This window comes from Notolepis coatsorum (assembly GCF_963971535.1).
Source record: "Notolepis coatsorum genome assembly, chromosome: 1".
Lineage (NCBI taxonomy): Eukaryota > Metazoa > Chordata > Actinopteri > Aulopiformes > Paralepididae > Notolepis > Notolepis coatsorum.
Genome location: NC_140165.1, coordinates 249737921 through 249750220, shown reverse-complemented (window position 1 = coordinate 249750220; position 12300 = coordinate 249737921). Strand labels below are relative to the sequence as shown.

General features: G+C 45.3%; 1 protein-coding gene across 1 annotated transcript in view; it reads left to right on the top strand.

Moving 5' to 3' along the window:
• mmp23bb (matrix metallopeptidase 23bb) overlaps positions 1 to 12300 on the top strand; it is a 64424-nt gene that overhangs the window by 9788 nt on the left and 42336 nt on the right. The window lies entirely within an intron of this gene.

The following is a 12300-nucleotide window of genomic DNA, read 5'->3' as shown; positions in this document are numbered from 1 at the left end:
TGAGCTGAAACGTTGAGATTGTGTGAACCGCTGCCTTCATGAATGCTTCGTGATTAACTCTCAAACGTGCCTTGAAAATCCCAGTGAATATATAATATATTATATACGAGGTCAAGTTGATTTTGGCTGCATTTATACAAGAGGAGAAAGTCTGACGTTTAACTCTTTGCGTAACAGACTTTCTGTCTGTCTGTCTGTCTGTCTGTCTGTCTCGTCTGTCTGTCTGTCTGTCTGTCTGTCTGTCTGTCTGTCTGTCTGTCTGTCTGTCTTTCCGTCTGTCTGTCTGTCCGTCTGTCCGTCTGTCCGTCTGTCCGTCCGTCCGTCTGTCTGGTCCCCGCCTGGTCAGTGAGACCTTGTTTATGGAAATATACTTTATCCTTCTTCAACTTGATTTGTTTATTTATTCGTTTGTTTGCTTACTTGGATGCCTGTTGGCTGTTGGCTTGGCAACCGCTTGGCTCCTCCTCCTGAGTTCCACACTAATTATAAAACATACATACACTCCAAACAGACACCAGAGAAGGAGATGAGAGAGAGAGAGAGAGAGAGAGTAAGAGAGAGAGAGAGAGAGAGTGAGAGAGAGAGTGGAGAGAGAGAGAGAGAGACAGAGAGAGAGAGACAGAGACAGAGACAGAGACAGAGACAGAGACAGAGAGAGAGAGAGAGAGAGAGAGAGAGAGAGAGAAGAGAGAGAGAGAGAGAGAGAGAGAGAGAGAGAGAGAGAGAGAGGAGAGGAGAGGGAGAGGGAGAGGGAGAGAGAGAGAAGATGAGAAGGTTGATTGTAAGGTCATTTTTCCAGAACGTCCCATTGGTCCTTGAAGCCTAAAGGATGGAGCTGTATAACTTTTCTACAAGGTTTCTAGAAACATTTCTAGAAATGTTCCAAAAAACTGATTTTTTTTTTAAAAGGAACACGTCAACATTGTGGGAAATGTGCTTAGCAGATAGAAACCAATTTCCTCGCTGTACGTTCAGTAGCAAACTATCCGGCTGCCAGCTAGCCTAGCTTAGCACACATGAATGGAAGCGGATACGGACCGGCTAGCCTAGCTGTTGGCCAAAAACACCTGTCCCGGCGCTAGGCTAGCTGGTCCGTATCTGCTGGGTATCTATCTTCTTGTCTGACTCAGGAGAAGACAGTAAGCTCATTTCCCATAGTGTTGGCATGTTCCTTTAATGATAACCCAATAAGGAAGATGCCCGGCCATAGCAATTATGACTGAGAAATTATCATTATTTTAAAATGTAATCTACTTTATTTATCCTAAAGGGGAAAATACCGTAGTAAGGCTTTAAACCCCCCCCCCACCCCCCCCCCCCCCCCCCCCCCCCCCCCCAATAAAAACACATTTTACAATCCAATCCATCACTGACATGCGCTCATAAAAGGACACAGCGGTCATGTGAAGACGCCATGGAAACGATACAACAATGACAGACAGTGCAGAATAAACGGACACAAAGGAGTGTGTTTGTGGAGTGCATGGCCTGGGCAGGGAGGGGCAGACAGGCCTCCCAGGAGCAGGAGGAGGAGGAGGAGGAGGAGGAGGAGGAGGAGAGGAGGTGCTGGTTAAGTCGTCTAATGCCTTCCTCCTATTGGTCCTTCACGAGTGGTAAGAGTTCAAAAGATGGAAGACATTCTGTGTGTCCGCTCAGCCGTGAGCGCACGAGTCTTTAACAGTTTGTTGACGGGAGGTGAGTGGGATGGAGGGGGCGGGGGGGCGGGCGGGGGGGGGCTCCCAGCAGGGGGTCTGTGATGGTAGAGCAGACATCGACGGTGGCAGAGAGGTCTATTATACTACGGGACAGTAGCGGTAGCTTGGAGGCTGTTTTCGTGCCGAGTGAACCCGACTCTAATGCCCCGACAGACGTCTGGTGTCTCAGCCAACCCTGAACTGACATGGAAACAAAACGTCTTTAGAACATCAGATTAGATTATACAGAACAAGTACAGTACAACGGAAATAAGATGGCATCCAACCAGAGTGCACATGTAACATGTAAAGTGCAATAGTACTATACAATGTACAAGTGATAAAATGTGATATATTATATAACAAGCTATTGAGTCATATATGCTAAACAGATGTACAGTAGTATGATCATGCACAGTATGATTATGTACAGTGATACAAGTATAAATATACTATGGTAGTAGTAAGCCATACTGACCAGTGGTAACTAGTAAGAGTAGGTATGTGATATATACTGATAGAGATATAATATATACAGGTATGTGAACAGGGATATATGCAGACATTGCAAGCCATTCTGAAGAAGGTGTGTTCACACCGAAACGTCATGATTACAGGCTGCCAATAAATTTGGAACAACCTGGAGTGCGTGCCTGGACATTGTTTCCCTATTTTTATATATGCAGACATACAACAGTTGTAGATAATTATATATACAGTATATACAGTACAGTATAATAGTATTATTGTACATGGCTATCATACAGGTATGTAAACAGTCATATATGGTAATATACTATAACATATATATATATAATAATATGGATAGAGGACGAGGTAGGTAGTTATAATACATGATACATGATGTAGTCTTGCTGAAAATATGCACTAAACCAGCTGGCTGTACTTATCTAAATAATTTTCTACCAATTATCTCAACTTGACCCTAAACGTAACCACAAATTCTCCCTGCCTACTCTTAACCTGACCCTAACCAGCAGGTATTTATGAGTCCTAAAACACAATAGAACCTATAAAAATGATACCATGTTGACAATACAGCAGGTTTCTCTCATAAGCCAGCGTTACCCCCGCAGAGCTCCTACAAGGAAGAGAATAGAAGAGAATAGAAGTACTTTATTGATCTAGAGGGAAATTCAGCACCACAGATAAACATTTAGGTAGTCAAAATCTAAAATAAGAATACAAATACAGTCAAGGATATACATTCTAAGATATGTGTATACATTCTAAGATATACAGCCAAAATTATACAGTAATATACAGTAAACTGTACAGTACAAATTTACAATGTAGATGTAAGAGGTGGTGGGACATATTATGTATCCTTTCAACAATTAAAGGTGCTATACTGTAGATAACATTTTCATGTAGAATAATCATTTAAAAAAAAGAATACATCCACAGAGCTTTTAGAAAAGCACTAAATAATCTTCCTTGCCTACTGTATATTACTGTATATTACCACCTACTATGCTAATATGTCTTTACTACTAGGCACTCGAGACTGCAGCACCCAAGTTTCAACACTGTTTGACAAACATTGTTACGCAGCCGTAAGAGTTGTTGTGCCCTTCCTGCTGACCTGCTGACCAGTAGCTTTGGATAAAAGTGTCAGCTAAATTGTCAGCTAAATTACACAGTGGTTCTGGGTGTACCACATTCACCAAATTCTTTATTCATTATTTCCTTCCCTGCCTGGCTACCCTGTCTGTCTACCCCGCCCCCCACACACACACCCAAGAGTGAAAAAACGTTTACCAACTGAGCAGTACATTAGGTAGGCAGTGTTCCTGGCTCCAAAACACACGGCTAATTGATTCATTAAAGCTAATTCATTTCTTGTGTCCCAGCTGTGACAAAGGGCAGTAATTGTGAACAGCTTGTTAATATGAAAACGCTGATGGCAACGAGTACATAGAGTATGTCATTTAAATAACACTTCAACCACAGTCTGACACTGTTGACCGCTAGGAGCTGCCCAGTACAACCACAGTCTGACACTGTTGACCGCTAGGAGCTGCCCAGTACAACCACAGTCTGACACTGTTGACCGCTAGGAGCTGCCCAGTACAACCACAGTCTGACACTGTTGACCGCTAGGAGCTGCCCAGTACAACCACAGTCTGACACTGTTGACCGCTAGGAGCTGCCCAGTACAACCACAGTCTGACACTGTTGACCGCTAGGAGCTGCCCAGTACAACCACAGTCTGACACTGTTGCCCGCTAGGAGCTGCCCAGTACAACCACAGTCTGACACTGTTGACCACTAGGAGCTGCCCAGTACAACCACAGTCTGATACTGTTGACCGCTAGGAGCTGCCCAGTACAACCACAGTCTGACACTGTTGACCGCTAGGAGCTGCCCAGTACAACCACAGTCTGACACTGTTGACCGCTAGGAGCTGCCCAGTACAACCACAGTCTGACACTGTTGCCCACTAGGAGCTGCCCAGTACAACCACAGTCTGACACTGTTGACCACTAGGAACTGCCCAGTACAACCACAGTCTGACACTGTTGACCGCTAGGAGCTGCCCAGTACAACCACAGTCTGACACCGTTGACCACTAGAATCTTCCATAATATGTCCTGTTTAACTTAGTCTATTCCATGTAAAGTTCAAGGTTTATGAATAACACATGTTTTGTACATTTCTACATTTTCACATTGGTATGATCAAATTTGAAGGGCTCAGGTCTGATCGGAAAGTTAGTCGAAGTGTTTGTTTGTAACGTCACAGTGGCTCAGGAGGCAGAGCGGTCCCCTGGTAATCTGACGTTTCCCGGTTGCCTGATTGCTTTTACCAACGCGTTTGTGTTTCCGCGTCTCTGATTGGCCAGGTCATGTGACATGTACGCCCAATCGTGGGACCGCAAGTTTCTACACTGGTTACGCTTAGGCGCTCTTTCGAAGTTGGTTAAGGTTAGAGTTTGTCTTAGAGCATGGCGATAGAACACCAGCCCTGATTCCAAACTCTAACCTTAACCAACTGCGAAAGAGTCGCCTAAGCTTAACCAGTGATAAACTAGGCGTTAGGTAGTTTGCAGGCTGTTCAACCCGGAAATAGGCGCAGAACTTGCCGTCCCACGATTGGCGCACATGTCACATGACCTGGCCAATCAGAGCGCAAAACGGGAACCCGGAAACACGAACGCGTTGGTAAAAGCATAGACGCTTCCTGGTTTGATTCCAGCTCCTCCCGGCAGCGTGTCGAAGTGTCCTTGAGCAAGACACTTAACACTTAACTGCACCCGATGAGCAGGTTGGCACCTTCCACCGTCAGTGTGTGAATGTGTGAGTGAATGGGTGAATTGTAAAGCGTTATATAAATGCACCATTAACACTTTGAGTGCCACTCACGAGATTTCTCAGGTTTTTTTATAGGTGGTTGCTAGCCACTCACGAGATTTCTCTGATTTTTTTTTTTTTAGCAATCTGAAAAATTATTGCATCACCCGAGCCTACCCGAGTATAGCCGAGCCGCGCCGGCGATCACTGTGGAAAAAAGCGCCCCCTGTCGTCTCCCAGATGACATAAGTGATTTTGGAATGGACTCAATGAAAATGAATGGGGAAAAAAATCCGGTACTCCACATTTTCCAGTTCACTGATCCAGCCGGGGTTACCACAGTTCATTCTGGAACCTCAGATCCCCGCTGATCATGGAGATCTACAGTATCGCGTTGGATCCATACACGTATCGATTTTTTCGAATGGTGATCAGGAATTGGAATATACCAGTTGGATACCATCTGATGTCAGGTAAGGACTCTATGTTATCAGTGTTAGGATAATCAGAGTAAGTTTGATGAAGTTATAAGCTGTTTTGTGAAATGTCTTCTTTCGGTTTCACTGTAAAAGTCTGTGAGGAAATCAACGGAGCGATTATCCGTGCGCGGCCGTAATGTGCTTGCGTGCACGTATAATATTGATCATCTAGCGTTTATTTGAAAACGATTCATAAAAAGGCAGACGAATATCAACGTTGTGGAATATTCCACTAAAAGACGATTTTCATAGAATGCTCCAGAATGAGCTGTTTTTTATATCAAAACGGGGGCTTTTCTAACTGCTCTGAAACGGAAACGACGCGATAAAAAAACAATCTGCCTTGACAGCACTGACTGGAAAATAGTCTTTGATAATGCGATGGGCAGATTAGACACATAGCCATAATTTAAAACATAGATTAGGCGATATTAACGTTAACATTGGCGCCGATGGTGGCATTCAGCCGGTAAAACGGAAAACCAGGCGTGGCGCTCAAAGTGTTAACCATTTGCAGGTAATAATACAAATATTGACTCACGTTTTTTTTCTTTTTACCTACTTTTTCTCCTCCTTTCTCTGTGATTTTTCTCCCATCCCAATTTCCTCTCGTGCCAATTCTCCCTCCCCTGTCCTGATCGTTGCTCGCATGTGCCCCCCACTGGCCGGTCGTAGGGAGGATAGAGGCCCATCACATGTCCCCTCCGATACATGTGGAGGCAGCCAGTCACTTCTTTTCACCTGCCAGCGCGGACTCTCATTGGTGAGGTGTAACGTGTGGGAGGCTCACACTGTCCCCGCCATTCCCTGTCTTTGCTGTGCAGGCGCCCTGACCGACCTGTAGGAGTCGCTGTTTACAACGACCAGACTACCACCCATCGACTCCCCTCCCGCTGACTCTGCCAATTGAGTCAGTATGACGGCCGGCCCAAGTCGGAGGCAATGCTGACGGATTCGATACCGGTGTCTCTTGCGTTGGTGACGAGCGAAATGTCAGCTGCGCCACCCAGCCGCCCATATTGACTCACAGTTTAAAACCTTTCTTCCCCGGTAGAATAGATGGTCATAAAATCACTTTAGTTTGGAAGTTCCTTCCGTTTTGAGAATGAGTGAATGTGTGAGTGAATGGGTGAATGTGTGAGTGAATGTGTGAGTGAATGTGTCAGTGAATGTGTGTGTGAATGAGTGAATGTGTGTGTGAATGTGTGAGTGAATGAGTGAATGTGTGTGTGAATGTGTGAATGTGTGAGTGAATGTGTGAGTGAATGTGTGAGTGAATGAATGTGTGAATGAATGTGTGAATGTGTGAGTGAATGTGTGAGTGAATGTGTGAGTGAATGTGTGAGTGAATGGGTGAATGTGTGAGTGAATGGGTGAATGTGTGAGTGAATGTGTAAATGTGTGAGTGAATGAATGTTGTTTGTATAGCAGCTGTTATATGAATGAGTGAATGTGAGGAAGTTGTTTGTATAGCAGCTGTGATGTGAGTTAGGGCTGGGCAATTCATCGAGAAAAATAATCGCGATCTCTATTCATAGACCTATGCAATCTCATTTCTAAATTATGATTTTCTTTTTATTAAAAAATAAATAAAATGTATTAAAATTATTATATATATATTTTTTTTTTACTTTACTTTTTTAAATGATGACGATTCTGACTTGAGTTATTTTGTATGTTACAAGAGACTTAAGTTTAAGTCAAACACTTTCATATATGTTATGTTTAAGTTTAAGTCAAGCACTTTGATATTATGTTATGTTCAAGTTCAAGTTCAAGTTTCTTTATTAGTTGTCATACAGAAATACAGAATACTTTGCATGAAATGCTTCTTTCTGTTTTGCTCCTGAGAGTGTGCTAGATAATAAAAGATAGTATAAATAAGTAATACGTATAAAATAGAAAGTCAAGTACGTAAACAAGTGTAAACAACAAAAAAATGCAATATACCTATATACAGTATATGTACAGTATATACAGTGCAGGTACAGTACAGTGTAGAAATGGTGAGGTATAGCTTAGCTTGTGGTGCCACCTTGTGGTGGTGAGGTGCAATGAGGTGCAATAAGGAATGAGATTGATGTGCAAATTTCCTTACCAATAAATATAAAGTGTGTTAGTGTCTAAAGTGGTAAAGTGTGTAAAATAAATAAGTGTGTTGTTTATTTAAAGTGAGTGTGTGCGTGAGGATGTGTGTGCTGTGGTTGTATTGATGGTTTGTTATTGTTCATTGTTCATTGAGCATCCTGATGGCTGGGGATAGAAGCTCCTTCTGAGTCTCTCTGTGCTTGCCATGAGACTCCGGTATCGCTTGCCTGACCGCAGCAGTTCAAAGAGGCAGTTGTTTGGGTGGCTGGGGTCTTTGATTATTCTCTTAGCCTTACCCATGTAGCGCTTGTTGTAAATGTCTTGGAGAGTGGGAAGCCCACCTCCAATTGTGCGTTCGGCTGAATGGGCCACTCTCTGTAGTCTGCTACGGTCTTGTGAAGTGCTATTCCCAAACCAGGAGGTGATATTGCCAGTCAGGATGCTCTCTATGTGCATGAGTAGAAGTTCTTGAGGATCTTCTGACTCACTTGGAACTTCCTTAGGCGCCTAAGGAAGTAGAGGCGTTGTCGTGCCTTCTTGATAACACTGTCAATGTGTGTGGTCCATGTCAAGTCCTCGGATATGTGGACTCCGAGGTACTTAAAACTGTTCACTCTCTCAACCGGTGCCCCGTCGATGCTGAGGGGGCTGTGGTCCCTGACCCCCGACCTCCTAAAGTCCACAATCATCTCTTTTGTTTTGCTGACGTTCAGGGAGAGGCTGTTCTCTTGACACCATCCAGCTAGAACCTTTACCTCTTCCAGGTAGGCCCTCTCGTCGTTTGCAGAGATCAGGCCCACGACTACTGTGTCGTCAGCAAATTTGATGATTGTGTTGTTGTTCCGCTGTGCCACACAGTCATGTGTGTACAGGGAGTAGAGGAGGGAACTCAGAACACAGCCCTGGGGGGCCCCTATGTTGAGAGTGATGGATGAGGAGGTGCAGTTGCCTGCTCTCACCACCTGGGGTCTGCCCGTCAGGAAGTCCAAGACCCACTGGCAGAGGTCATAGTTCAAGCCCAGGTCCCTGAGCTTGGCTATGAGTTTGGAGGGGACTATGGTATTGAATGCTGAGCTGTAGTCGATGAATAAATCAAATTTAATCAAATCAAATTTATTTATAGGGCCCGAAAACACACGTTAATGTCCCCATGGGCCGTACAGGTCTTCTTTAAACAGGTCAAGAAGACAACATAACAATAAGTCAAGAACAGAACAAGAACACCATAGGGTCCAAACATTTTTTAGATAAATGCAAATAAATGAAAGAATGCAAGCACTCCCAGACATACCCCACGCGAAGGTAAGGAAAAACTCACTAAAACCTAACAATAGGGAAAAAAGCTCCACAGGCAGTGTGGAGGAGAGAAACCTTAGAAGGGCCGTTCAAGGGGGGATCTCCCTTCTTAGATGTTGGTGATAGTAGTGTTGCAGACGGACAGTTGGTAAGCATGCACTCATGTGTGTGGTGAAACACAGATGAGTGCATGCAATAGCAACTGTACATTTTGAAAAATTAAAGATAGAGCTAATAGCGATAGCAACTGAACATTTTGAAAGATTAAAGATAGAGTTGATAGCGGATCTATTTGAGGCACAGGGGCGGCGCAGAGAGGGTCACGTCCTCCCCGTCTTAGTCACGGAACATTCAACACTCCGGTCGTTGCTCAGGGACAGCCGGAGACAGGGAGATAGGGGGTGGCGCAGAGAGGGTCGCGAACTCCCCGACATCATCGCGGGACATCCGGCACTCCGGTCACCACTACGAGACCTCCGGAGACAGGGGGGCACGCAGAGGGGGTCGCAATCTCCCGGCCTTCGTCACGGGACGTCCAACACTCCGGACAACACTCCAGGACAGCAAGTCATAGGAAGACAGGGAGACGGGACAGGCGTTAGACAGCTCATGAGATTGTAGTAGGCGGACATAGCAATAGATACAAGTGGTAGGCATATATGTGAATGGAGTAGATATATGAAGTAAGCGTATTATGTGAATAGAATAGAAGTACTTAACCCAGCAATGAAACCGCGTTGACTGTTAATCTGTTAACAGTCTGTTAATCAGTTGACAGGACCACGGACAGACGGCGGAGAATAACTGATCCAAGGCCTCGGAGGTGCATGTAGAGCAGTCACTACAAGCTTGGCCAAGACCCCGAGGCATCCATCACCTTGGTCAGCGCCAGGAGACGGGTACTCAGAGAGAAGGGGGAGGGAGGGGGGGGGGGAGGGGGGGAGAGGGGGGGGGGGGGGAGAGTTAGAGAGTTCCCATGTTTGTGGTGCTGCAAAGGAGCAGACATGTAGTACCCTGTAGTGCCATGTAGTACCCCGTAGTGCCATGTAGTACCCTATAGTACCCCATAGTACCCCATAGTGCCATGTAGTACCCCGTAGTATCCTGTAGTACCCTGTAGTGCCATGTAGTACCCTGTGGTGCCTTGTGGTACCATGTAGTACCCCGTAGTGCCATGTAGTTCCATGTAGTGCCATGTAGAGCTATGTAAGCCATGTAGTACCCTGTAATGCCATGCAGTACCATGTAGTACTCTGTGGTACCATGTAGTACCCTGTACCCTAACTAAACTACCCTATAGTAAACTACCCAGTGGTACCATGTAGTACCCTGTACCATAACTAAACTACACAGATTAATCTAAAGGTCAGTCCCCGACCAGGTGAGATCAAGGTAGGTTGAAGGAGAGAGAGAAAAGATGAGTCTTAAGCAGGGATTTAAAAGCTTCGACAGAGCAGGCGCCCCTGATGACGGCAGGTAATTTGTTCCACAGGTAGGGAGCGCGGTAGACAAAGGCTCTGTGGCCGGCGGATTTCTTTTTAACCCTAGGGGTCGATAGAAGCCCCGCATTTTGTGAGCGCAGAGCACGAGCGGGCGAGTATCGGGAGATGAGATCGGATAGATAGAGCGGTGCAAGCCCATTTAAAATTTTGTAGGTGAGGAGTAGCACTTTAAAGTCAGAGCGGGCTTGGATAGGAAGCCAATGTAGGGCGGACAAAACTGGTGTGATGTGATCAAATTTTCTAGTTCTAGTTAGTATCCGTGCAGCCGCATTTTGCACGAGTTGAAGATTTTTGATGCTTGAATTAGGTAGGCCTGAAAAAAGTGCATTACAGTAGTCCAGACGTGATGAGACAAAAGCATGAATCAGGGTTTCAGCATCAGCCAGAGTTAAAATGGGGCGTATTTTTGCGATATTACGAAGATGGAAGAATGCAATTTTGGTGACATTTTTTATATGTGCATTAAATGAGAGGGAGGAATCAAAAATGACTCAGAGGTTTTTTATGGTGGAGCTCTGGGATACATGACAGGTATCAAAGTTGAGGGAGATGTCCTGAAACAGGCCTCTGTGGTTTGGGGGGCCAACAATTAACATCTCAGTTTTATCTGCATTAAGGAGTAGAAAGTTTTGCGACATCCATTTTTTGACGGCAAGCAAGCAGGCCTCAAGGTTTTGTAGTTGGGAGGAATCATTTGGCTTAATAGGTATATATAATTGGGTGTCATCAGCGTAAAAATGAAAGTTTATGCCAAATTTGCGTATGATATCGCCGAGGGGTAGCATGTAAATCGAAAATAGCAAAGGGCCCAGGACAGAGCCTTGTGGGACACCACATTGCACTGGGAGGGTCTCAGATGTTAAATCATTATAGACCACGCAGTGTGTTCTATCAGTTAAATAGGATTTAAACCAAGCTAGTGCGAGACCCCGAATGCCAACATGGTTCTCAAGCCGACCTAGAAGAATCGAGTGATCGATAGTGTCAAAGGCTGCACTGAGATCAAGCAATAAGAGCACAGAGGTGAGGTTTGAGTCAAGAGAGAGCAGTAAGTCATTTGTGACTTTGGTAACCGCCGTTTCGGTGGAGTGTAAGGCTCTAAAGCCAGATTGAAATGATTCATTAAGATTATTGTTTGATAAATGGTCAGTAAGTTGCGTTGCGACGATCCGTTCTAACACTTTGGATAGGAATGGGAGATTATAATAATAATAATAATTTAGGACCTGCTCCGAGGTCACCATTTGGCACACATGCGAACCATGCATACAATGCGTATCTGCGATTAACCCATCCCGTCGTCCTTCCCCCCCAAGGGCAGCCGGGAGCAGACAGGCGCCACGTGAGCCGCGCCAGGGGACCAATCCAAGTGCTCCTGTCCGTCTTCGTCAAGGACGCCACAGCGTTAGCGATCTTGTTGTTGTGCATGTTTTTCCATTGGGTTTATCTTATCGGGGGGGGAAACCCTTGCGAGCACGGGGAGAACATGCAAACTCCACACAGAAAGGCCTGGGAGATACCCCACCTGGGTAACTGGCGTCATGGAAACCTGGTCCCCAAGCGGGATTCGAACCCTGGACCTTCTTGCTGTGAGGCGACAGTGTTAACCACTACACCACCGTGCCGCAGATTGGAGATAGGTCTGTAATTTTTCAAGATTAGAGGGTCGAGGTTCGGTTTTTTAAGTAGTGGTTTAATGACGGCTGATTTAAAGGCCAGGGGCACCACGCCAGTAGACAAAGAGGTGTTGAAGATATTGAGTAGGGCAGGGCCTAGAGTTGGGAAGAGTTTTTTGATGAGAGTTGCTGGGAGAGGGTCAAACAGACAGGTTGAAGGTTTAGCCGCGCCAACCAGTTTAGAGAGGGCACTAAGTGAGACGTTTTCAAGGCAGCATAGCGTATGACTGGAATCAAAGTCAGGGGGAATG